Raw genomic sequence first — 24334 nt, forward strand, 5'->3', positions numbered from 1 at the left:
TAGAGGCAGTTGGTGATTAGAAATAGGGAGGGCTGCAGAGACTGCATGGTATCAGACAGATGGCGGTTTCGAAGAGGAGGGGAAAGTGACAGAAATAGAGAAATTGCAGTGGCTGAAGAGGATTCAGCAAACAGGAGGTTGAAAGATGCAGGACAATGTTACAAAGACAGGGACTGTTGTATGGATGGGAGGACCATGCAACGGCAGGGAGGGCTTTAAATCCTGTTGGATAGTATTTTGCAGAGATAATGAGAGTTTCACAACTAAAAGTAGTTAGATCGATCAGGAGAGTTAGAGGATATTTGATCAGCTTTGAATGGAAGGTTTTTTCCAATGATAAGGAGAATTGTGGAGGCTGGAACAGGTGACATAGATAGGGAGCGTTTGAAGGAGGATATTCAGAAAAATGGTGGGCTGTAGGGGTGGGACATGGTGAGAGTCACAGACAGAATTAGGGCAGCACATGAAGGTAATGGAAATGACTATTGTAGTCATAAGGGGAGGATGTGAAAGGTACAAAGATTTGTAGTGACCAGCATTATATCTGAGTCTTGTGTTCCTGGTCTAAAGGTGCAGGCCACTAACTCATCCCTGTGCTGTTTACTGTGAGTGACTTTACTGGTTGCAGAATTTACTAAAGGCTTTAGACCTGCCTCTCGATCTCTCTCTGGCTGACCAACCATCTTCAATGTGGTGATGGATGAGACAGGAGTTGGAATATCCTGAGTATCTGCAGGAGACAGAGAAACAGACAGAATGGGTAATTAGAATGATGCAGTGAGGATTACTCATGTAGAGGAGCACTGAGTCCAACAGAGATCTAGAGAAAGCCAGTCTCCGTCCCAGACTTCTGCTGCCTCCTCTCTCTGGAGTGAAGAATTCTGTTATCTCAGGATCTTAGACCAGCTGTAAAAGCGAGAGGCATTGACAGAGGCAGCAGATAGACCCACACAGTGAGGCATACCACATGGAGAGTTAATGAGTGATATCATTAGAGCGCAGGAAGGTATCAGGATGAAACCATGGTGTCAAAAGAAGTGGTTCTGCTGCAGTGAGCACTGCTACCAGTACTCAGAGCGGAGTCAGCTATTTTACAGGGATGGTACAGCGCTGGGACCTGGTCAATCATATGACCGGGATTATGTAGAGTGCTTTAAACTGACACAGAAAAGAAGGGACAGGGCTCAGCTGAAAGGAAATTCCCAATTCCATAGAGAAATGTTGAAATATTGAAACTTGGGGATGTGACTGAGGAGAAACAGAAAGAAACAGGAAGACACTGAGTTTAAGTAAAATTGTACATCAACAGATAAGTTTGTAACAGGAAATTGTGATTTTTAAAGTAAATTAATGCTTCTTAATTTGAGTGCATGAAGCATTTGCAATAAGGGATTTGCTCGTGTGACTTGTGATTTCTATCTAATCACCATCACGGAGACACGGTCACAAGGTGAACAAAAAGGTGAGGTATTAATATTCACAGGACACAACATTGTGGAAGGTCAGGCAGAATGGAAAGCAGAACGGGGAACTCTCACCATTAGAGATTGCAATAGATGGCTAAGACAATATGTGGCTTCAGATTATCAAACAGTCGGAGACCAAATTCTGGGTAATAAGGATCAGAACATAGGACTGGACGGACAGGTGTTCAGGGCCCCTTATAAGCATTCCAGTTTTAGACACTGCATTAACAGGGAATTATTGGAATTTGTAACAAATGCACTGGGATAATAGTGAATGGATTCAATCTTCCTATCTCACCATCTCATTGGTAATGGGTCACAGACAAGGCTGATTCTCTCCCATTCTCAGGGGAATCTGTTGGTGGGTGTACAGACCAATTGGGCCTTCCACAGACTCTGTTACACTTGGGGCAGAAGGTGACCGTGGAAAGGGGGTGGGTGGGGCATTGCTGTGACAGTGCGCTCCTTGTACTGTTTTCTCCTGGATTCCCCTTTTTCCCCACAGCAAATATCGAGGTGCGCAACCCCTACCTTGCTGCAGGAAGTCGAGGTTGAGAAAATTAAAATCCCCGACCATTACCACCCTATCATTCTTACAGATATCTGAGATCTCCGACGTATTTGCTGTTCAATTTCCCGCTGACTACTGCGGACCTGTACTACCGTCATATCAAACTGATCATCCAGCCATATTTCTCAGTTCCATGAATAAAGCTTCGCTGGCAGTTCTCGAGTAATATGCTCTCTAAGTGTTGCAGTGATGTTTTCACTGATCAAAATCACCAATTCCCCTCCTCTCTTGCTTCCCATTCTATCCTTCCTATAGCATCTGTGCCCTGGAACTTTGAGCTGCCTGTCGAGGCCCTCATTCAGCTGTGTTTCTGTAACTCCTGTGATTTACCATTCCCATGATCCCATCCAACCGAGTGTTCATCTGCCTTACTTTTCAAGTCTTTTACATTGAGGTAATGCAGTTTAATTGATAGTTTTCCCTTAATGCCTGCTGTGCTCTTGCCTGCTTATTAATTGAAATTACTCTCTTGAAATTCTGTCTCAGACTCAACCTTCAGACTGTAGCCTGAGACCATCCTCACACTGTGGACAACACCCTCACCTTTCCTGTCATTTGCAAACCAATAATGATACCTTCTGCATTCACATCCGAGCAATTAATGCCCATAATGCACAGATCCCTGTGGCACACCCGCTGGACAAAGACTTTCAATCACAAAACCAACCAACATTGCCAAGTGTCCCTGCTGCTATGATGGTAATTCTTTAAAACCGGTGTAAGCAACACAATGTTATTGGGGAACACCGCGTGGAAACAGATACTTCAGTGTATCTCATCCATGCTCGCCATATAACCAAAATTAAACAAGTCCCGTTCCCCAGCATTTGGCCTCAATCCCTCTAAACCCATCCTATCCAGAAACTCATTCGATTACCATTGCAATTTTCTTAAGTGCAATAGCCTACTCCACTCCCTCTGGTAGCTCATTTCATACACGCACAACCTTGTGTGTGGGAAATGTGCCTCAGGTCCTTTGTCAATTTCAGATCACTCACCGTAAACCTATGCTCTCGAGTTTTCAACTCACCCCAGCTTGGGTAAAACACGAAAATACTCAGTTTACAATCCTTCCATAAAATCATGTCGCAGCCGTTACGCTGTCGGGAAAGATGTCCAGCCTGTTCCACCTCACCCTATAGACCAAACATTGACGACATCCTTGGCTCAATTTTGTCACCAATTTCAAATGTCATTTGTTTTAACTTTTTCAAGATGTCAATTACCCGGGACAACAATGAGCTGTTGGAAACAGAAAGGTGAAAGATAAGTGAGTGACTTTCCATCTGTTGTCATGCAGGAGCTCAATTGGAAATGCAAGAAAATGGGGTGGCAGCGCAGCTGGTAGTGTGGCCGAGCGGTCTAAGGCGCTGGATTAAGGCTCCAGTCTCGACTGGGGCGTGGGTTCGAACCCACCACTGCCATTTCTACTGATCAGTTGCAACGACACAGCATTGTTTCCATTCCCGCTGTACTTCTGTTCACAAAAAAATTTGATTTGCTTCCCGGGGAATTAAATGTGTAGTGGGAAAGTGCCAAATTGTCTATGCTGTCTTGATCGTGTTCGCCTCCCGCGTGGAAAATTGCAAACAGCTCTACTGTTGCTTTATGTTCCAAGCATGTTGAGATTTTACTGGAACCGAATGGAGACAGCTATTTCATCGCTGTTGTGAAACAAAGTCCTGCGGTGAGTCGATTCATCGTTACTTGGCTTTCTGACGAATGGGAAAATCGTTCCGATGAATTTTGATGTCATATGTTATTGAATTTCTCCAATTTCCTTCGTTTCCGTCCCGGAGACACCGGAAGGGAAAGGTAATCTAATCGAGACTGTGATTGGTGAAATTCACTTTTTGTGGCCTATTCTTATTATGTTCTTTCTTTCTCTCTTTTCAGCATTGTCTGGGATATGGTGGTGCACTGAGGCTCAAGTATCATTGAAAGAGTAGTTTGGAATTGCCCTGATGTTAGTTGTGAGATTACTTTATGGCTCATGCGCTCGGAGTGTCTCACGTTTAGCATTCATGCTCACTGTATCTGAAAATGCATTTGGTTTGCCAGTTTTGTTTCTGTTGCGTGTCAAATGTTTTCTGTTTTGCGATTCGTTCAATACATTACGAATTAACAGGCTTTCTGAGATAATTTCCAGCTGCAAAAACTCCTCAACTGAGAATCTGGGAAAATTTCACAGAGTATGGTCAGTCGGAGCAAAAGTAAGGAAGTCCTTCGTTTCTGCAGTGTTTCACAATACTACCTTTCCAGTGAGCAGTCGAACAGACTAAAGATTGTGCCACAGACTGCGACGGCCAGCTCGGCTAAAAAGTAATCCTTTTAAAGCCGGTGTAAGCAACACAACGTTATTGGGCTACACCGGGTGAAAACAGATACTTCGGTGTATCTCGTCCATGCATACCACACAGCCAAAATTAAACAACTCCCATGAAACAACGAGCATTTGGAAACAGAAAGGTGAAAGGTAGAATGTCTTCAACTTTCAGTGTCGGATACCACTGAGCTGCAGCTGGGGCGGCTGTGGGCTTGTTTCTGTAGCATAGTGATCAGCACGTTCACCTTCCGCAAGATAGGTTCCCGCGGTCGAAACTGTTTTGTTCTTCATCTGCAGCCTTTTACATGGACAAGAACGGAGCTTTCCTGCTTGCTTTCCCATCTGCAAACCTGCCTTCGAATTTGCTTGAACAAATCTGCTCTCGTAGTGAAATGCAATGCATTTCCATTTGATTACTGTGCAGAGCATTGTAAAGATATTCTACAAACTGCTTCTGATCATGTGCCATTCAGTTTGAGAGTGTAGTTACCGATCCTTCCACGAAGAGCAATACTGCATTTGCATTCCTTGCTGAGGCGGCCCGGTTCAAAGACAGGGAAGAAGGTGATGCGATGGTGTCACAGTGCACCACGGATTCCTGAACTATTCTGTCTGCCAAATGTACCCCAAAGTCGTATCTGAAAGGCCTCATTTGGAAGCTGTCTGTCGTTATTCAAAGTGCGAGAATTGGCACCAGAGGTCCTGAATCATGTTTTGGAGCAGTTCGCACGTTAGTGGCTCATTCAATCAGCAACAGCAATGAAAGAAATTGCACTCTCAGAGGAAGCTCTGGACCTGTGCTTTCAAAGCTAGTATTAAGGTGCGCCCCGAGATCTAAGCCATGTTGGAATTTAAACGGAGGAATCGACAAAGAGGCTGCAGAATAACATCGCATCCTTTTGGTTTTCTTTAAATCACTGATGAGCAGGAAAATGTCAACGGGGAGAGCGACTGGGAAAGTGAGGCAGTTGCAGCTCTGGTGAAACTCCTTCTTTTTGAGTCACTCAGCAACAAGAGGCGTGAAGGTGACTCAGGCGTGAGAGCTCTTCACATCGAGAACAAAAAGCAATCAAGTGCAGTTAGCACCTCTCCCGGAGTGGAGGTGGGGTGAGATAATTAGCTTTTGATTTCAGTTACTATGTTCAAAAACTGCCTTTTAAATTGAGGTGAACAGAAACTGCATTTCTAATAAGCACCATGGAATTTAGCAAGATTTATTGAGTCGCTTCTCATTGATTCCCACGCAGGTTTCCAACTCAGTTGTATCGATGTGGCTCATGTCCAGGTGTGAACATCCCTGCAGCCAATTGCACGGTTTATGTAAAAGGCAAGGAAAGTGGCATCTCGAACTGGCCCCGAGGTCAGAGCATCCTCACACTGTGATCGGTCGTTCTCGGATTGTAATGCTACCTCCGCTTTTAGGCTGGAGAACATTCTTTGGGACTCTTATTCTGCAAAACAGACACAGTGACTGAAACTATGCTGCACGGTATGATGTGGAACACGGCCTGCTCAGCTTTGTGCATTTTCCCTGTAGTCCGGTGTGTTTCATGTTCCGTGTAAACGTGAAAGTTGTCCTGTTTCGAGCAATGGGTGAAATCATTTAGCAAAGCAAGAATCGAAATTGCAGTAATGTCAAGCAGTTCATGGTTATTTGACCAAATCATAAGCGAACATGTTTGCTCACGCACTCACAGATACATTTGTAGCTGAAAAGAGTCTGAGAAGATAGCCTCAGCTTACCATTGATTTTTATCCGGATTGATGAGCTATCATTATTTGTTGCGAAATTGATATTGTAGCCGGCACATCCAAGCAGCCGTGCGAGTCGGAGAGGAATCATGGAACCCATTTCACGTGACTTTCCATCTGTTGTCATGCAGGAGCTCAATTGGAAATGCAAGAAAATTGGGTGGCAGCGCTGCTGGTAGTGTGGCCGAGCGGTCTTAGGCGCTGGATTAAGGCTCCAGTCTCGAGGGGCGTGGGTTCGAATCCCACCACTGCCATCTTTACTGACCAGTTGCAACGACACAACTTGTTAAAATGCTGTTTCCATTCCCGCTGTACTTCTGTTCACAAAACAATTTGATTTGCTTCCCGGGGAATTAAATGTGTAGTGGGAAAGTGCCAAATTGTCTATGCTGTCTTGATCGTGTTCGCCTCCCGCGTGGAAAATTGCAAACAGCTCTACTGTTGCTTTATGTTCCAAGCATGTTGAGATTTTACTGGAACCGAATGGAGACAGCTATTTCATCGCTGTTGTGAAACAAAGTCCTGCGGTGAGTCGATTCATCGTTACTTGGCTTTCTGGCGAATGGGAAAATCGTTCCGATGAATTTTGATGTCATATGTTATTGAATTTCTCCAATTTCCTTCGTTTCCGTCCCGGAGACACCGGAAGGGAAAGGTGATCTAATCGAGACTGTGATTGGTGAAATTCACTTTTTGTGGCCTATTCTTATTATGTTCTTTCTTTCTCTCTTTTCAGCATTGTCTGGGATATGGTGGTGCACTGAGGCTCAAGTATCATTGAAAGAGTAGTTTGGAATTGCCCTGATGTTAGTTGTGAGATTACTTTATGGCTCATGCGCTCGGAGTGTCTCACATTTAGCATTCATGCTCACTGTATCTGAAAATGCATTTGGTTTGCCAGTTTTGTTTCTGTTGCGTGTCAAATGTTTTCTGTTTTGCGATTCGTTCAATACATTACGAATTAACAGGCTTTCTGAGATAATTTCCAGCTGCAAAAACTCCTCAACTGAGAATCTGGGAAAATTTCACAGAGTATGGTCAGTCGGAGCAAAAGTAAGGAAGTCCTTCGTTTCTGCAGTGTTTCACAATACTACCTTTCCAGTGAGCAGTCGAACAGACTAAAGATTGTGCCACAGACTGCGACGGCCAGCTCGGCTAAAAAGTAATCCTTTTAAAGCCGGTGTAAGCAACACCACGTTATTGGGCTACACCGGGTGAAAACAGATACTTCGGTGTATCTCGTCCATGCATACCACACAGCCAAAATTAAACAACTCCCATGAAACAACGAGCATTTGGAAACAGAAAGGTGAAAGGTAGAATGTCTTCAACTTTCAGTGTCGGATACCACTGAGCTGCAGCTGGGGCGGCTGTGGGCTTGTTTCTGTAGCATAGTGATCAGCACGTTCACCTTCCGCAAGATAGGTTCCCGCGGTCGAAACTGTTTTGTTCTTCATCTGCAGCCTTTTACATGGACAAGAAAGGAGCTTTCCTGCTTGCTTTCCCATCTGCAAACCTGCCTTTGAATTTGCTTGAACAAATCTGCTCGCGTAGTGAAATGCAATGCATTTCCATTTGATTACTGTGCAGAGCATTGTAAAGATATTCTACAAACTGCTTCTGATCATGTGCCATTCAGTTTGAGAGTGTAGTTACCGATCCTTCCACGAAGAGCAATACTGCATTTGCATTCCTTGCTGAGGCGGCCCGGTTCAAAGACAGGGAAGAAGGTGATGCGCTGGTGTCACAGTGCACCACGGATTCCTGAACTATTCTGTCTGCCAAATGTACCCCAAAGTCGTATCTGAAAGGCTTCATTTGGAAGCTGTCTGTCGTTATTCAAAGTGCGAGAATTGGCACCAGAGGTCCTGAATCATGTTTTGGAGCAGTTCGCACGTTAGTGGCTCATTCAATCAGCAACAGCAATGAAAGAAATTGCACTCTCAGAGGAAGCTCTGGACCTGTGCTTTCAAAGCTAGTATTAAGGTGCGCCCCGAGATCTAAGCCATGTTGGAATTTAAACGGAGGAATCGACAAAGAGGCTGCAGAATAACATCGCATCCTTTTGGTTTTCTTTAAATCACTGATGAGCAGGAAAATGTCAACGGGGAGAGCGACTGGGAAAGTGAGGCAGTTGCAGCTCTGGTGAAACTCCTTCTTTTTGAGTCACTCAGCAACAAGAGGCGTGAAGGTGACTCAGGCGTGAGAGCTCTTCACATCGAGAACAAAAAGCAATCAAGAGCAGTTAGCACCTCTCCCGGAGTGGAGGTGGGGTGAGATAATTAGCTTTTGATTTCAGTTACTATGTTCAAAAACTGCCTTTTAAATTGAGGTGAACAGAAACTGCATTTCTAATAAGCACCATGGAATTTAGCAAGATTTATTGAGTCGCTTCTCGTTGATTCCCACGCAGGTTTCCAACTCAGTTGTATCGATGTGGCTCATGTCCAGGTGTGAACATCCCTGCAGCCAATTGCACGGTTTATGTAAAAGGCAAGGAAAGTGGCATCTCGAACTGGCCCCGAGGTCAGAGCATCCTCACACTGTGATCGGTCGTTCTCGGATTGTAATGCTACCTCCGCTTTTAGGCTGGAGAACATTCTTTGGGACTCTTATTCTGCAAAACAGACACAGTGACTGAAACTATGCTGCACGGTATGATGTGGAACACGGCCTGCTCAGCTTTGTGCATTTTCCCTGTAGTCCGGTGTGTTTCATGTTCCGTGTAAACGTGAAAGTTGTCCTGTTTCGAGCAATGGGTGAAATCATTTAGCAAAGCAAGAATCGAAATTGCAGTAATGTCAAGCAGTTCATGGTTATTTGACCAAATCATAAGCGAACATGTTTGCTCACGCACTCACAGATACATTTGTAGCTGAAAAGAGTCTGAGAAGATAGCCTCAGCTTACCATTGATTTTTATCCGGATTGATGAGCTATCATTATTTGTTGCGAAATTGATATTGTAGCCGGCACATCCAAGCAGCCGTGCGAGTCGGAGAGAAATCATGGAACCCATTTCACGTGACTTTCCATCTGTTGTCATGCAGGAGCTCAATTGGAAATGCAAGAAAATTGGCCGGTCGCGCAGCTGGTAGTGTGGCCGAGCGGTCTAAGGCGCTGGATTAAGGCTCCAGTCTCGACAGGGGCGTGGGTTCGAATCCCACCACTGCCATTTCTACTGATCAGTTGCAACGACACAACTTGTTAAAATGCTGTTTCCATTCCCGCTGTACTTCTGTTCACAAAACAATTTGATTTGCTTCCCGGGGAATTAAATGTGTAGTGGGAAAGTGCCAAATTGTCTATGCTGTCTTGATCGTGTTCGCCTCCCGCGTGGAAAATTGCAAACAGCTCTACTGTTGCTTTATGTTCCAAGCATGTTGAGATTTTACTGGAACCGAATGGAGACAGCTATTTCATCGCTGTTGTGAAACAAAGTCCTGCGGTGAGTCGATTCATCGTTACTTGGCTTTCTGGCGAATGGGAAAATCGTTCCGATGAATTTTGATGTCATATGTTATTGAATTTCTCCAATTTCCTTCGTTTCCGTCCCGGAGACACCGGAAGGGAAAGGTGATCTAATCGAGACTGTGATTGGTGAAATTCACTTTTTGTGGCCTATTCTTATTATGTTCTTTCTTTCTCTCTTTTCAGCATTGTCTGGGATATGGTGGTGCACTGAGGCTCAAGTATCATTGAAAGAGTAGTTTGGAATTGCCCTGATGTTAGTTGTGAGATTACTTTATGGCTCATGCGCTCGGAGTGTCTCACATTTAGCATTCATGCTCACTGTATCTGAAAATGCATTTGGTTTGCCAGTTTTGTTTCTGTTGCGTGTCAAATGTTTTCTGTTTTGCGATTCGTTCAATACATTACGAATTAACAGGCTTTCTGAGATAATTTCCAGCTGCAAAAACTCCTCAACTGAGAATCTGGGAAAATTTCACAGAGTATGGTCAGTCGGAGCAAAAGTAAGGAAGTCCTTCGTTTCTGCAGTGTTTCACAATACTACCTTTCCAGTGAGCAGTCGAACAGACTAAAGATTGTGCCACAGACTGCGACGGCCAGCTCGGCTAAAAAGTAATCCTTTTAAAGCCGGTGTAAGCAACACCACGTTATTGGGCTACACCGGGTGAAAACAGATACTTCGGTGTATCTCGTCCATGCATACCACACAGCCAAAATTAAACAACTCCCATGAAACAACGAGCATTTGGAAACAGAAAGGTGAAAGGTAGAATGTCTTCAACTTTCAGTGTCGGATACCACTGAGCTGCAGCTGGGGCGGCTGTGGGCTTGTTTCTGTAGCATAGTGATCAGCACGTTCACCTTCCGCAAGATAGGTTCCCGCGGTCGAAACTGTTTTGTTCTTCATCTGCAGCCTTTTACATGGACAAGAAAGGAGCTTTCCTGCTTGCTTTCCCATCTGCAAACCTGCCTTTGAATTTGCTTGAACAAATCTGCTCGCGTAGTGAAATGCAATGCATTTCCATTTGATTACTGTGCAGAGCATTGTAAAGATATTCTACAAACTGCTTCTGATCATGTGCCATTCAGTTTGAGAGTGTAGTTACCGATCCTTCCACGAAGAGCAATACTGCATTTGCATTCCTTGCTGAGGCGGCCCGGTTCAAAGACAGGGAAGAAGGTGATGCGCTGGTGTCACAGTGCACCACGGATTCCTGAACTATTCTGTCTGCCAAATGTACCCCAAAGTCGTATCTGAAAGGCTTCATTTGGAAGCTGTCTGTCGTTATTCAAAGTGCGAGAATTGGCACCAGAGGTCCTGAATCATGTTTTGGAGCAGTTCGCACGTTAGTGGCTCATTCAATCAGCAACAGCAATGAAAGAAATTGCACTCTCAGAGGAAGCTCTGGACCTGTGCTTTCAAAGCTAGTATTAAGGTGCGCCCCGAGATCTAAGCCATGTTGGAATTTAAACGGAGGAATCGACAAAGAGGCTGCAGAATAACATCGCATCCTTTTGGTTTTCTTTAAATCACTGATGAGCAGGAAAATGTCAACGGGGAGAGCGACTGGGAAAGTGAGGCAGTTGCAGCTCTGGTGAAACTCCTTCTTTTTGAGTCACTCAGCAACAAGAGGCGTGAAGGTGACTCAGGCGTGAGAGCTCTTCACATCGAGAACAAAAAGCAATCAAGAGCAGTTAGCACCTCTCCCGGAGTGGAGGTGGGGTGAGATAATTAGCTTTTGATTTCAGTTACTATGTTCAAAAACTGCCTTTTAAATTGAGGTGAACAGAAACTGCATTTCTAATAAGCACCATGGAATTTAGCAAGATTTATTGAGTCGCTTCTCGTTGATTCCCACGCAGGTTTCCAACTCAGTTGTATCGATGTGGCTCATGTCCAGGTGTGAACATCCCTGCAGCCAATTGCACGGTTTATGTAAAAGGCAAGGAAAGTGGCATCTCGAACTGGCCCCGAGGTCAGAGCATCCTCACACTGTGATCGGTCGTTCTCGGATTGTAATGCTACCTCCGCTTTTAGGCTGGAGAACATTCTTTGGGACTCTTATTCTGCAAAACAGACACAGTGACTGAAACTATGCTGCACGGTATGATGTGGAACACGGCCTGCTCAGCTTTGTGCATTTTCCCTGTAGTCCGGTGTGTTTCATGTTCCGTGTAAACGTGAAAGTTGTCCTGTTTCGAGCAATGGGTGAAATCATTTAGCAAAGCAAGAATCGAAATTGCAGTAATGTCAAGCAGTTCATGGTTATTTGACCAAATCATAAGCGAACATGTTTGCTCACGCACTCACAGATACATTTGTAGCTGAAAAGAGTCTGAGAAGATAGCCTCAGCTTACCATTGATTTTTATCCGGATTGATGAGCTATCATTATTTGTTGCGAAATTGATATTGTAGCCGGCACATCCAAGCAGCCGTGCGAGTCGGAGAGAAATCATGGAACCCATTTCACGTGACTTTCCATCTGTTGTCATGCAGGAGCTCAATTGGAAATGCAAGAAAATTGGCCGGTCGCGCAGCTGGTAGTGTGGCCGAGCGGTCTAAGGCGCTGGATTAAGGCTCCAGTCTCGACAGGGGCGTGGGTTCGAATCCCACCACTGCCATTTCTACTGATCAGTTGCAACGACACAACTTGTTAAAATGCTGTTTCCATTCCCGCTGTACTTCTGTTCACAAAACAATTTGATTTGCTTCCCGGGGAATTAAATGTGTAGTGGGAAAGTGCCAAATTGTCTATGCTGTCTTGATCGTGTTCGCCTCCCGCGTGGAAAATTGCAAACAGCTCTACTGTTGCTTTATGTTCCAAGCATGTTGAGATTTTACTGGAACCGAATGGAGACAGCTATTTCATCGCTGTTGTGAAACAAAGTCCTGCGGTGAGTCGATTCATCGTTACTTGGCTTTCTGGCGAATGGGAAAATCGTTCCGATGAATTTTGATGTCATATGTTATTGAATTTCTCCAATTTCCTTCGTTTCCGTCCCGGAGACACCGGAAGGGAAAGGTGATCTAATCGAGACTGTGATTGGTGAAATTCACTTTTTGTGGCCTATTCTTATTATGTTCTTTCTTTCTCTCTTTTCAGCATTGTCTGGGATATGGTGGTGCACTGAGGCTCAAGTATCATTGAAAGAGTAGTTTGGAATTGCCCTGATGTTAGTTGTGAGATTACTTTATGGCTCATGCGCTCGGAGTGTCTCACATTTAGCATTCATGCTCACTGTATCTGAAAATGCATTTGGTTTGCCAGTTTTGTTTCTGTTGCGTGTCAAATGTTTTCTGTTTTGCGATTCGTTCAATACATTACGAATTAACAGGCTTTCTGAGATAATTTCCAGCTGCAAAAACTCCTCAACTGAGAATCTGGGAAAATTTCACAGAGTATGGTCAGTCGGAGCAAAAGTAAGGAAGTCCTTCGTTTCTGCAGTGTTTCACAATACTACCTTTCCAGTGAGCAGTCGAACAGACTAAAGATTGTGCCACAGACTGCGACGGCCAGCTCGGCTAAAAAGTAATCCTTTTAAAGCCGGTGTAAGCAACACCACGTTATTGGGCTACACCGGGTGAAAACAGATACTTCGGTGTATCTCGTCCATGCATACCACACAGCCAAAATTAAACAACTCCCATGAAACAACGAGCATTTGGAAACAGAAAGGTGAAAGGTAGAATGTCTTCAACTTTCAGTGTCGGATACCACTGAGCTGCAGCTGGGGCGGCTGTGGGCTTGTTTCTGTAGCATAGTGATCAGCACGTTCACCTTCCGCAAGATAGGTTCCCGCGGTCGAAACTGTTTTGTTCTTCATCTGCAGCCTTTTACATGGACAAGAAAGGAGCTTTCCTGCTTGCTTTCCCATCTGCAAACCTGCCTTTGAATTTGCTTGAACAAATCTGCTCGCGTAGTGAAATGCAATGCATTTCCATTTGATTACTGTGCAGAGCATTGTAAAGATATTCTACAAACTGCTTCTGATCATGTGCCATTCAGTTTGAGAGTGTAGTTACCGATCCTTCCACGAAGAGCAATACTGCATTTGCATTCCTTGCTGAGGCGGCCCGGTTCAAAGACAGGGAAGAAGGTGATGCGCTGGTGTCACAGTGCACCACGGATTCCTGAACTATTCTGTCTGCCAAATGTACCCCAAAGTCGTATCTGAAAGGCTTCATTTGGAAGCTGTCTGTCGTTATTCAAAGTGCGAGAATTGGCACCAGAGGTCCTGAATCATGTTTTGGAGCAGTTCGCACGTTAGTGGCTCATTCAATCAGCAACAGCAATGAAAGAAATTGCACTCTCAGAGGAAGCTCTGGACCTGTGCTTTCAAAGCTAGTATTAAGGTGCGCCCCGAGATCTAAGCCATGTTGGAATTTAAACGGAGGAATCGACAAAGAGGCTGCAGAATAACATCGCATCCTTTTGGTTTTCTTTAAATCACTGATGAGCAGGAAAATGTCAACGGGGAGAGCGACTGGGAAAGTGAGGCAGTTGCAGCTCTGGTGAAACTCCTTCTTTTTGAGTCACTCAGCAACAAGAGGCGTGAAGGTGACTCAGGCGTGAGAGCTCTTCACATCGAGAACAAAAAGCAATCAAGAGCAGTTAGCACCTCTCCCGGAGTGGAGGTGGGGTGAGATAATTAGCTTTTGATTTCAGTTACTATGTTCAAAAACTGCCTTTTAAATTGAGGTGAACAGAAACTGCATTTCTAATAAGCACCATGGAATTTAGCAAGATTTATTGAGTCGCTTCTCGTTGATTCCCACGCAGGTTTCCAACTCAGTTGTATCGATGTGGCTCATGTCCAGGTGTGAACATCCCTGCAGCCAATTGCACGGTTTATGTAAAAGGCAAGGAAAGTGGCATCTCGAACTGGCCCCGAGGTCAGAGCATCCTCACACTGTGATCGGTCGTTCTCGGATTGTAATGCTACCTCCGCTTTTAGGCTGGAGAACATTCTTTGGGACTCTTATTCTGCAAAACAGACACAGTGACTGAAACTATGCTGCACGGTATGATGTGGAACACGGCCTGCTCAGCTTTGTGCATTTTCCCTGTAGTCCGGTGTGTTTCATGTTCCGTGTAAACGTGAAAGTTGTCCTGTTTCGAGCAATGGGTGAAATCATTTAGCAAAGCAAGAATCGAAATTGCAGTAATGTCAAGCAGTTCATGGTTATTTGACCAAATCATAAGCGAACATGTTTGCTCACGCACTCACAGATACATTTGTAGCTGAAAAGAGTCTGAGAAGATAGCCTCAGCTTACCATTGATTTTTATCCGGATTGATGAGCTATCATTATTTGTTGCGAAATTGATATTGTAGCCGGCACATCCAAGCAGCCGTGCGAGTCGGAGAGAAATCATGGAACCCATTTCACGTGACTTTCCATCTGTTGTCATGCAGGAGCTCAATTGGAAATGCAAGAAAATTGGCGGGTCGCGCAGCTGGTAGTGTGGCCGAGCGGTCTAAGTCGCTGGATTAAGGCTCCAGTCTCGACAGGGGCGTGGGTTCGAATCCCACCACTGCCATTTCTACTGATCAGTTGCAACGACACAACTTGTTAAAATGCTGTTTCCATTCCCGCTGTACTTCTGTTCACAAAACAATTTGATTTGCTTCCCGGGGAATTAAATGTGTAGTGGGAAAGTGCCAAATTGTCTATGCTGTCTTGATCGTGTTCGCCTCCCGCGTGGAAAATTGCAAACAGCTCTACTGTTGCTTTATGTTCCAAGCATGTTGAGATTTTACTGGAACCGAATGGAGACAGCTATTTCATCGCTGTTGTGAAACAAAGTCCTGCGGTGAGTCGATTCATCGTTACTTGGCTTTCTGGCGAATGGGAAAATCGTTCCGATGAATTTTGATGTCATATGTTATTGAATTTCTCCAATTTCCTTCGTTTCCGTCCCGGAGACACCGGAAGGGAAAGGTGATCTAATCGAGACTGTGATTGGTGAAATTCACTTTTTGTGGCCTATTCTTATTATGTTCTTTCTTTCTCTCTTTTCAGCATTGTCTGGGATATGGTGGTGCACTGAGGCTCAAGTATCATTGAAAGAGTAGTTTGGAATTGCCCTGATGTTAGTTGTGAGATTACTTTATGGCTCATGCGCTCGGAGTGTCTCACATTTAGCATTCATGCTCACTGTATCTGAAAATGCATTTGGTTTGCCAGTTTTGTTTCTGTTGCGTGTCAAATGTTTTCTGTTTTGCGATTCGTTCAATACATTACGAATTAACAGGCTTTCTGAGATAATTTCCAGCTGCAAAAACTCCTCAACTGAGAATCTGGGAAAATTTCACAGAGTATGGTCAGTCGGAGCAAAAGTAAGGAAGTCCTTCGTTTCTGCAGTGTTTCACAATACTACCTTTCCAGTGAGCAGTCGAACAGACTGAAGATTGTGCCACAGACTGCGACGGCCAGCTCGGCTAAAAAGTAATCCTTTTAAAGCCGGTGTAAGCAACACCACGTTATTGGGCTACACCGGGTGAAAACAGATACTTCGGTGTATCTCGTCCATGCATACCACACAGCCAAAATTAAACAACTCCCATGAAACAACGAGCATTTGGAAACAGAAAGGTGAAAGGTAGAATGTCTTCAACTTTCAGTGTCGGATACCACTGAGCTGCAGCTGGGGCGGCTGTGGGCTTGTTTCTGTAGCATAGTGATCAGCACGTTCACCTTCCGCAAGATAGGTTCCCGCGGTCGAAACTGTTTTGTTCTTCATCTGCAGCCTTTTACATGGACAAGAACGGAGCTTTCCTGCTTGCTTTCCCATCTGCAAACCTGCCTTCGAATTTGCTTGAACAAATCTGCTCTCGTAGTGAAATGCAATGCATTTCCATTTGATTACTGTGCAGAGCATTGTAAAGATATTCTACAAACTGCTTCTGATCATGTGCCATTCAGTTTGAGAGTGTAGTCACCGATCCTTCCACGAAGAGCAATACTGCATTTGCATTCCTTGCTGAGGCGGCCCGGTTCAAAGACAGGGAAGAAGGTGATGCGCTGGTGTCACAGTGCACCACGGATTCCTGAACTATTCTGTCTGCCAAATGTACCCCAAAGTCGTATCTGAAAGGCCTCATTTGGAAGCTGTCTGTCGTTATTCAAAGTGCGAGAATTGGCACCAGAGGTCCTGAATCATGTTTTGGAGCAGTACGCACGTTAGTGGCTCATTCAATCAGCAACAGCAATGAAAGAAATTGCACTCTCAGAGGAAGCTCTGGACCTGTGCTTTCAAAGCTAGTATTAAGGTGCGCCCCGAGATCTAAGCCATGTTGGAAATTAAACGGAGGAATCGACAAAGAGGCTGCAGAATAACATCGCATCCTTTTGGTTTTCTTTAAATCACTGATGAGCAGGAAAATGTCAACGGGGAGAGCGACTGGGAAAGTGAGGCAGTTGCAGCTCTGGTGAAACTCCTTCTTTTTGAGTCACTCAGCAACAAGAGGCGTGAAGGTGACTCAGGCGTGAGAGCTCTTCACATCGAGAACAAAAAGCAATCAAGTGCAGTTAGCACCTCTCCCGGAGTGGAGGTGGGGTGAGATAATTAGCTTTTGATTTCAGTTACTATGTTCAAAAACTGCCTTTTAAATTGAGGTGAACAGAAACTGCAATTCTAATAAGCACCATGGAATTTAGCAAGATTTATTGAGTCGCTTCTCATTGATTCCCACGCAGGTTTCCAACTCAGTTGTATCGATGTGGCTCATGTCCAGGTGTGAACATCCCTGCAGCCAATTGCACGGTTTATGTAAAAGGCAAGGAAAGTGGCATCTCGAACTGGCCCCGAGGTCAGAGCATCCTCACACTGTGATCGGTCGTTCTCGGATTGTAATGCTACCTCCGCTTTTAGGCTGGAGAACATTCTTTGGGACTCTTATTCTGCAAAACAGACACAGTGACTGAAACTATGCTGCACGGTATGATGTGGAACACGGCCTGCTCAGCTTTGTGCATTTTCCCTGTAGTCCGGTGTGTTTCATGTTCCGTGTAAACGTGAAAGTTGTCCTGTTTCGAGCAATGGGTGAAATCATTTAGCAAAGCAAGAATCGAAATTGCAGTAATGTCAAGCAGTTCATGGTTATTTGACCAAATCATAAGCGAACATGTTTGCTCACGCACTCACAGATACATTTGTAGCTGAAAAGAGTCTGAGAAGATAGCCTCAGCTTACCATTGATTTTTATCCGGATTGATGAGCTATCATTATTTGTTGCGAAATTGATATTGTAGCCGGCACATCCAAGCAGCCGTGCGAGTCGGAGAGGAATCATGGAACCCATTTCACGTGACTTTCCATCTGTTGTCATGCAGGAGCTCAATTGGAAATGCAAGAAAATTGGGTGGCAGCGCAGCTGGTAGTGTGGCCGAGCGGTCTTAGGCGCTGGATTAAGGCTCCAGTCTCGAGGGGCGTGGGTTCGAATCCCACCACTGCCATTTCTACTGATCAGTTGCAACGACACAACTTGTTAAAATGCTGTTTCCATTCCCGCTGTACTTCTGTTCACAAAACAATTTGATTTGCTTCCCGGGGAATTAAATGTGTAGTGGGAAAGTGCCAAATTGTCTATGCTGTCTTGATCGTGTTCGCCTCCCGCGTGGAAAATTGCAAACAGCTCTACTGTTGCTTTATGTTCCAAGCATGTTGAGATTTTACTGGAACCGAATGGAGACAGCTATTTCATCGCTGTTGTGAAACAAAGTCCTGCGGTGAGTCGATTCATCGTTACTTGGCTTTCTGACGAATGGGAAAATCGTTCCGATGAATTTTGATGTCATATGTTATTGAATTTCTCCAATTTCCTTCGTTTCCGTCCCGGAGACACCGGAAGGGAAAGGTGATCTAATCGAGACTGTGATTGGTGAAATTCACTTTTTGTGGCCTATTCTTATTATGTTCTTTCTTTCTCTCTTTTCAGCATTGTCTGGGATATGGTGGTGCACTGAGGCTCAAGTATCATTGAAAGAGTAGTTTGGAATTGCCCTGATGTTAGTTGTGAGATTACTTTATGGCTCATGCGCTCGGAGTGTCTCACATTTAGCATTCATGCTCACTGTATCTGAAAATGCATTTGGTTTGCCAGTTTTGTTTCTGTTGCGTGTCAAATGTTTTCTGTTTTGCGATTCGTTCAATACATTACGAATTAACAGGCTTTCTGAGATAATTTCCAGCTGCAAAAACTCCTCAACTGAGAATCTGGGAAAATTTCACAGAGTATGGTCAGTCGGAGCAAAAGTAAGGAAGTCCTTCGTTTCTGCAGTGTTTCACAATACTACCTTTCCAGTGAGCAGTCGAACAGACTAAAGATTGTGCCACAGACTGCGACGGCCAGCTCGGCTAAAAAGTAATCCTTTTAAAGCCGGTGTAAGCAACACCACGTTATTGGGCTACACCGGGTGAAAACAGATACTTCGGTGTATCTCGTCCATGCATACCACACAGCCAAAATTAAACAACTCCCATGAAACAACGAGCATTTGGAAACAGAAAGGTGAAAGGTAGAATGTCTTCAACTTTCAGTGTCGGATACCACTGAGCTGCAGCTGGGGCGGCTGTGGGCTTGTTTCTGTAGCATAGTGATCAGCACGTTCACCTTCCGCAAGATAGGTTCCCGCGGTCGAAACTGTTTTGTTCTTCATCTGCAGCCTTTTACATGGACAAGAACGGAGCTTTCCTGCTTGCTTTCCCATCTGCAAACCTGCCTTCGAATTTGCTTGAACAAATCTGCTCTCGTAGTGAAATGCAATGCATTTCCATTTGATTACTGTGCAGAGCATTGTAAAGATATTCTACAAACTGCTTCTGATCATGTGCCATTCAGTTTGAGAGTGTAGTTACCGATCCTTCCACGAAGAGCAATACTGCATTTGCATTCCTTGCTGAGGCGGCCCGGTTCAAAGACAGGGAAGAAGGTGATGCGCTGGTGTCACAGTGCACCACGGATTCCTGAACTATTCTGTCTGCCAAATGTACCCCAAAGTCGTATCTGAAAGGCCTCATTTGGAAGCTGTCTGTCGTTATTCAAAGTGCGAGAATTGGCACCAGAGGTCCTGAATCATGTTTTGGAGCAGTTCGCACGTTAGTGGCTCATTCAATCAGCAACAGCAATGAAAGAAATTGCACTCTCAGAGGAAGCTCTGGACCTGTGCTTTCAAAGCTAGTATTAAGGTGCGCCCCGAGATCTAAGCCATGTTGGAATTTAAACGGAGGAATCGACAAAGAGGCTGCAGAATAACATCGCATCCTTTTGGTTTTCTTTAAATCACTGATGAGCAGGAAAATGTCAACGGGGAGAGCGACTGGGAAAGTGAGGCAGTTGCAGCTCTGGTGAAACTCCTTCTTTTTGAGTCACTCAGCAACAAGAGGCGTGAAGGTGACTCAGGCGTGAGAGCTCTTCACATCGAGAACAAAAAGCAATCAAGTGCAGTTAGCACCTCTCCCGGAGTGGAGGTGGGGTGAGATAATTAGCTTTTGATTTCAGTTACTATGTTCAAAAACTGCCTTTTAAATTGAGGTGAACAGAAACTGCATTTCTAATAAGCACCATGGAATTTAGCAAGATTTATTGAGTCGCTTCTCATTGATTCCCACGCAGGTTTCCAACTCAGTTGTATCGATGTGGCTCATGTCCAGGTGTGAACATCCCTGCAGCCAATTGCACGGTTTATGTAAAAGGCAAGGAAAGTGGCATCTCGAACTGGCCCCGAGGTCAGAGCATCCTCACACTGTGATCGGTCGTTCTCGGATTGTAATGCTACCTCCGCTTTTAGGCTGGAGAACATTCTTTGGGACTCTTATTCTGCAAAACAGACACAGTGACTGAAACTATGCTGCACGGTATGATGTGGAACACGGCCTGCTCAGCTTTGTGCATTTTCCCTGTAGTCCGGTGTGTTTCATGTTCCGTGTAAACGTGAAAGTTGTCCTGTTTCGAGCAATGGGTGAAATCATTTAGCAAAGCAAGAATCGAAATTGCAGTAATGTCAAGCAGTTCATGGTTATTTGACCAAATCATAAGCGAACATGTTTGCTCACGCACTCACAGATACATTTGTAGCTGAAAAGAGTCTGAGAAGATAGCCTCAGCTTACCATTGATTTTTATCCGGATTGATGAGCTATCATTATTTGTTGCGAAATTGATATTGTAGCCGGCACATCCAAGCAGCCGTGCGAGTCGGAGAGAAATCATGGAACCCATTTCACGTGACTTTCCATCTGTTGTCATGCAGGAGCTCAATTGGAAATGCAAGAAAATTGGCCGGTCGCGCAGCTGGTAGTGTGGCCGAGCGGTCTAAGGCGCTGGATTAAGGCTCCAGTCTCGACAGGGGCGTGGGTTCGAATCCCACCACTGCCATTTCTACTGATCAGTTGCAACGACACAACTTGTTAAAATGCTGTTTCCATTCCCGCTGTACTTCTGTTCACAAAACAATTTGATTTGCTTCCCGGGGAATTAAATGTGTAGTGGGAAAGTGCCAAATTGTCTATGCTGTCTTGATCGTGTTCGCCTCCCGCGTGGAAAATTGCAAACAGCTCTACTGTTGCTTTATGTTCCAAGCATGTTGAGATTTTACTGGAACCGAATGGAGACAGCTATTTCATCGCTGTTGTGAAACAAAGTCCTGCGGTGAGTCGATTCATCGTTACTTGGCTTTCTGACGAATGGGAAAATCGTTCCGATGAATTTTGATGTCATATGTTATTGAATTTCTCCAATTTCCTTCGTTTCCGTCCCGGAGACACCGGAAGGGAAAGGTGATCTAATCGAGACTGTGATTGGTGAAATTCACTTTTTGTGGCCTATTCTTATTATGTTCTTTCTTTCTCTCTTTTCAGCATTGTCTGGGATATGGTGGTGCACTGAGGCTCAAGTATCATTGAAAGAGTAGTTTGGAATTGCCCTGATGTTAGTTGTGAGATTACTTTATGGCTCATGCGCTCGGAGTGTCTCACATTTAGCATTCATGCTCACTGTATCTGAAAATGCATTTGGTTTGCCAGTTTTGTTTCTGTTGCGTGTCAAATGTTTTCTGTTTTGCGATTCGTTCAATACATTACGAATTAACAGGCTTTCTGAGATAATTTCCAGCTGCAAAAACTCCTCAACTGAGAATCTGGGAAAATTTCACAGAGTATGGTCAGTCGGAGCAAAAGTAAGGAAGTCCTTCGTTTCTGCAGTGTTTCACAATACTACCTTTCCAGTGAGCAGTCGAACAGACTGAAGATTGTGCCACAGACTGCGACGGCCAGCTCGGCTAAAAAGTAATCCTTTTAAAGCCGGTGTAAGCAACACCACGTTATTGGGCTACACCGGGTGAAAACAGATACTTCGGTGTATCTCGTCCATGCATACCACACAGCCAAAATTAAACAACTCCCATGAAACAACGAGCATTTGGAAACAGAAAGGTGAAAGGTAGAATGTCTTCAACTTTCAGTGTCGGATACCACTGAGCTGCAGCTGGGGCGGCTGTGGGCTTGTTTCTGTAGCATAGTGATCAGCACGTTCACCTTCCGCAAGATAGGTTCCCGCGGTCGAAACTGTTTTGTTCTTCATCTGCAGCCTTTTACATGGACAAGAACGGAGCTTTCCTGCTTGCTTTCCCATCTGCAAACCTGCCTTCGAATTTGCTTGAACAAATCTGCTCTCGTAGTGAAATGCAATGCATTTCCATTTGATTACTGTGCAGAGCATTGTAAAGATATTCTACAAACTGCTTCTGATCATGTGCCATTCAGTTTGAGAGTGTAGTCACCGATCCTTCCACGAAGAGCAATACTGCATTTGCATTCCTTGCTGAGGCGGCCCGGTTCAAAGACAGGGAAGAAGGTGATGCGCTGGTGTCACAGTGCACCACGGATTCCTGAACTATTCTGTCTGCCAAATGTACCCCAAAGTCGTATCTGAAAGGCCTCATTTGGAAGCTGTCTGTCGTTATTCAAAGTGCGAGAATTGGCACCAGAGGTCCTGAATCATGTTTTGGAGCAGTTCGCACGTTAGTGGCTCATTCAATCAGCAACAGCAATGAAAGAAATTGCACTCTCAGAGGAAGCTCTGGACCTGTGCTTTCAAAGCTAGTATTAAGGTGCGCCCCGAGATCTAAGCCATGTTGGAAATTAAACGGAGGAATCGACAAAGAGGCTGCAGAATAACATCGCATCCTTTTGGTTTTCTTTAAATCACTGATGAGCAGGAAAATGTCAACGGGGAGAGCGACTGGGAAAGTGAGGCAGTTGCAGCTCTGGTGAAACTCCTTCTTTTTGAGTCACTCAGCAACAAGAGGCGTGAAGGTGACTCAGGCGTGAGAGCTCTTCACATCGAGAACAAAAAGCAATCAAGTGCAGTTAGCACCTCTCCCGGAGTGGAGGTGGGGTGAGATAATTAGCTTTTGATTTCAGTTACTATGTTCAAAAACTGCCTTTTAAATTGAGGTGAACAGAAACTGCATTTCTAATAAGCACCATGGAATTTAGCAAGATTTATTGAGTCGCTTCTCATTGATTCCCACGCAGGTTTCCAACTCAGTTGTATCGATGTGGCTCATGTCCAGGTGTGAACATCCCTGCAGCCAATTGCACGGTTTATGTAAAAGGCAAGGAAAGTGGCATCTCGAACTGGCCCCGAGGTCAGAGCATCCTCACACTGTGATCGGTCGTTCTCGGATTGTAATGCTACCTCCGCTTTTAGGCTGGAGAACATTCTTTGGGACTCTTATTCTGCAAAACAGACACAGTGACTGAAACTATGCTGCACGGTATGATGTGGAACACGGCCTGCTCAGCTTTGTGCATTTTCCCTGTAGTCCGGTGTGTTTCATGTTCCGTGTAAACGTGAAAGTTGTCCTGTTTCGAGCAATGGGTGAAATCATTTAGCAAAGCAAGAATCGAAATTGCAGTAATGTCAAGCAGTTCATGGTTATTTGACCAAATCATAAGCGAACATGTTTGCTCACGCACTCACAGATACATTTGTAGCTGAAAAGAGTCTGAGAAGATAGCCTCAGCTTACCATTGATTTTTATCCGGATTGATGAGCTATCATTATTTGTTGCGAAATTGATATTGTAGCCGGCACATCCAAGCAGCCGTGCGAGTCGGAGAGGAATCATGGAACCCATTTCACGTGACTTTCCATCTGTTGTCATGCAGGAGCTCAATTGGAAATGCAAGAAAATTGGGTGGCAGCGCAGCTGGTAGTGTGGCCGAGCGGTCTTAGGCGCTGGATTAAGGCTCCAGTCTCGACAGGGGCGTGGGTTCGAATCCCACCACTGCCATTTCTACTGATCAGTTGCAACGACACAACTTGTTAAAATGCTGTTTCCATTCCCGCTGTACTTCTGTTCACAAAACAATTTGATTTGCTTCCCGGGGAATTAAATGTGTAGTGGGAAAGTGCCAAATTGTCTATGCTGTCTTGATCGTGTTCGCCTCCCGCGTGGAAAATTGCAAACAGCTCTACTGTTGCTTTATGTTCCAAGCATGTTGAGATTTTACTGGAACCGAATGGAGACAGCTATTTCATCGCTGTTGTGAAACAAAGTCCTGCGGTGAGTCGATTCATCGTTACTTGGCTTTCTGGCGAATGGGAAAATCGTTCCGATGAATTTTGATGTCATATGTTATTGAATTTCTCCAATTTCCTTCGTTTCCGTCCCGGAGACACCGGAAGGGAAAGGTGATCTAATCGAGACTGTGATTGGTGAAATTCACTTTTTGTGGCC

The 24334-nt window shown here is 44.7% G+C and overlaps 8 non-coding genes across 8 annotated transcripts; all 8 read left to right on the forward strand.

The window, feature by feature from the left end:
* The first annotated feature begins 3380 nt into the window (after nucleotides 1-3380).
* Nucleotides 3381-3461, forward strand: trnal-aag (transfer RNA leucine (anticodon AAG)). The gene has a single exon. It is a non-coding gene; the product is annotated as a tRNA-Leu (tRNA).
* A 2828-nt stretch (nucleotides 3462-6289) lies between these two features.
* trnal-aag (transfer RNA leucine (anticodon AAG)) lies at nucleotides 6290-6369 on the forward strand. Its single transcript has one exon. It is a non-coding gene; the product is annotated as a tRNA-Leu (tRNA).
* A 2838-nt stretch (nucleotides 6370-9207) lies between these two features.
* trnal-aag (transfer RNA leucine (anticodon AAG)) lies at nucleotides 9208-9289 on the forward strand. Its single transcript has one exon. It is a non-coding gene; the product is annotated as a tRNA-Leu (tRNA).
* Nucleotides 9290-12127: 2838 nt separating this feature from the next.
* trnal-aag (transfer RNA leucine (anticodon AAG)) lies at nucleotides 12128-12209 on the forward strand. Its single transcript has one exon. It is a non-coding gene; the product is annotated as a tRNA-Leu (tRNA).
* A 2838-nt stretch (nucleotides 12210-15047) lies between these two features.
* On the forward strand, nucleotides 15048-15129 carry trnal-aag (transfer RNA leucine (anticodon AAG)). The gene has a single exon. It is a non-coding gene; the product is annotated as a tRNA-Leu (tRNA).
* Nucleotides 15130-17967: 2838 nt separating this feature from the next.
* Nucleotides 17968-18047, forward strand: trnal-aag (transfer RNA leucine (anticodon AAG)). Its single transcript has one exon. It is a non-coding gene; the product is annotated as a tRNA-Leu (tRNA).
* A 2838-nt stretch (nucleotides 18048-20885) lies between these two features.
* trnal-aag (transfer RNA leucine (anticodon AAG)) lies at nucleotides 20886-20967 on the forward strand. The gene has a single exon. It is a non-coding gene; the product is annotated as a tRNA-Leu (tRNA).
* A 2838-nt stretch (nucleotides 20968-23805) lies between these two features.
* Nucleotides 23806-23887, forward strand: trnal-aag (transfer RNA leucine (anticodon AAG)). Its single transcript has one exon. It is a non-coding gene; the product is annotated as a tRNA-Leu (tRNA).
* Nucleotides 23888-24334: the final 447 nt, after the last annotated feature.

This window comes from Hemiscyllium ocellatum, unplaced genomic scaffold (genome assembly GCF_020745735.1).
Source record: "Hemiscyllium ocellatum isolate sHemOce1 unplaced genomic scaffold, sHemOce1.pat.X.cur. scaffold_724_pat_ctg1, whole genome shotgun sequence".
NCBI classification, from domain to species: Eukaryota; Metazoa; Chordata; class Chondrichthyes; order Orectolobiformes; family Hemiscylliidae; genus Hemiscyllium; species Hemiscyllium ocellatum.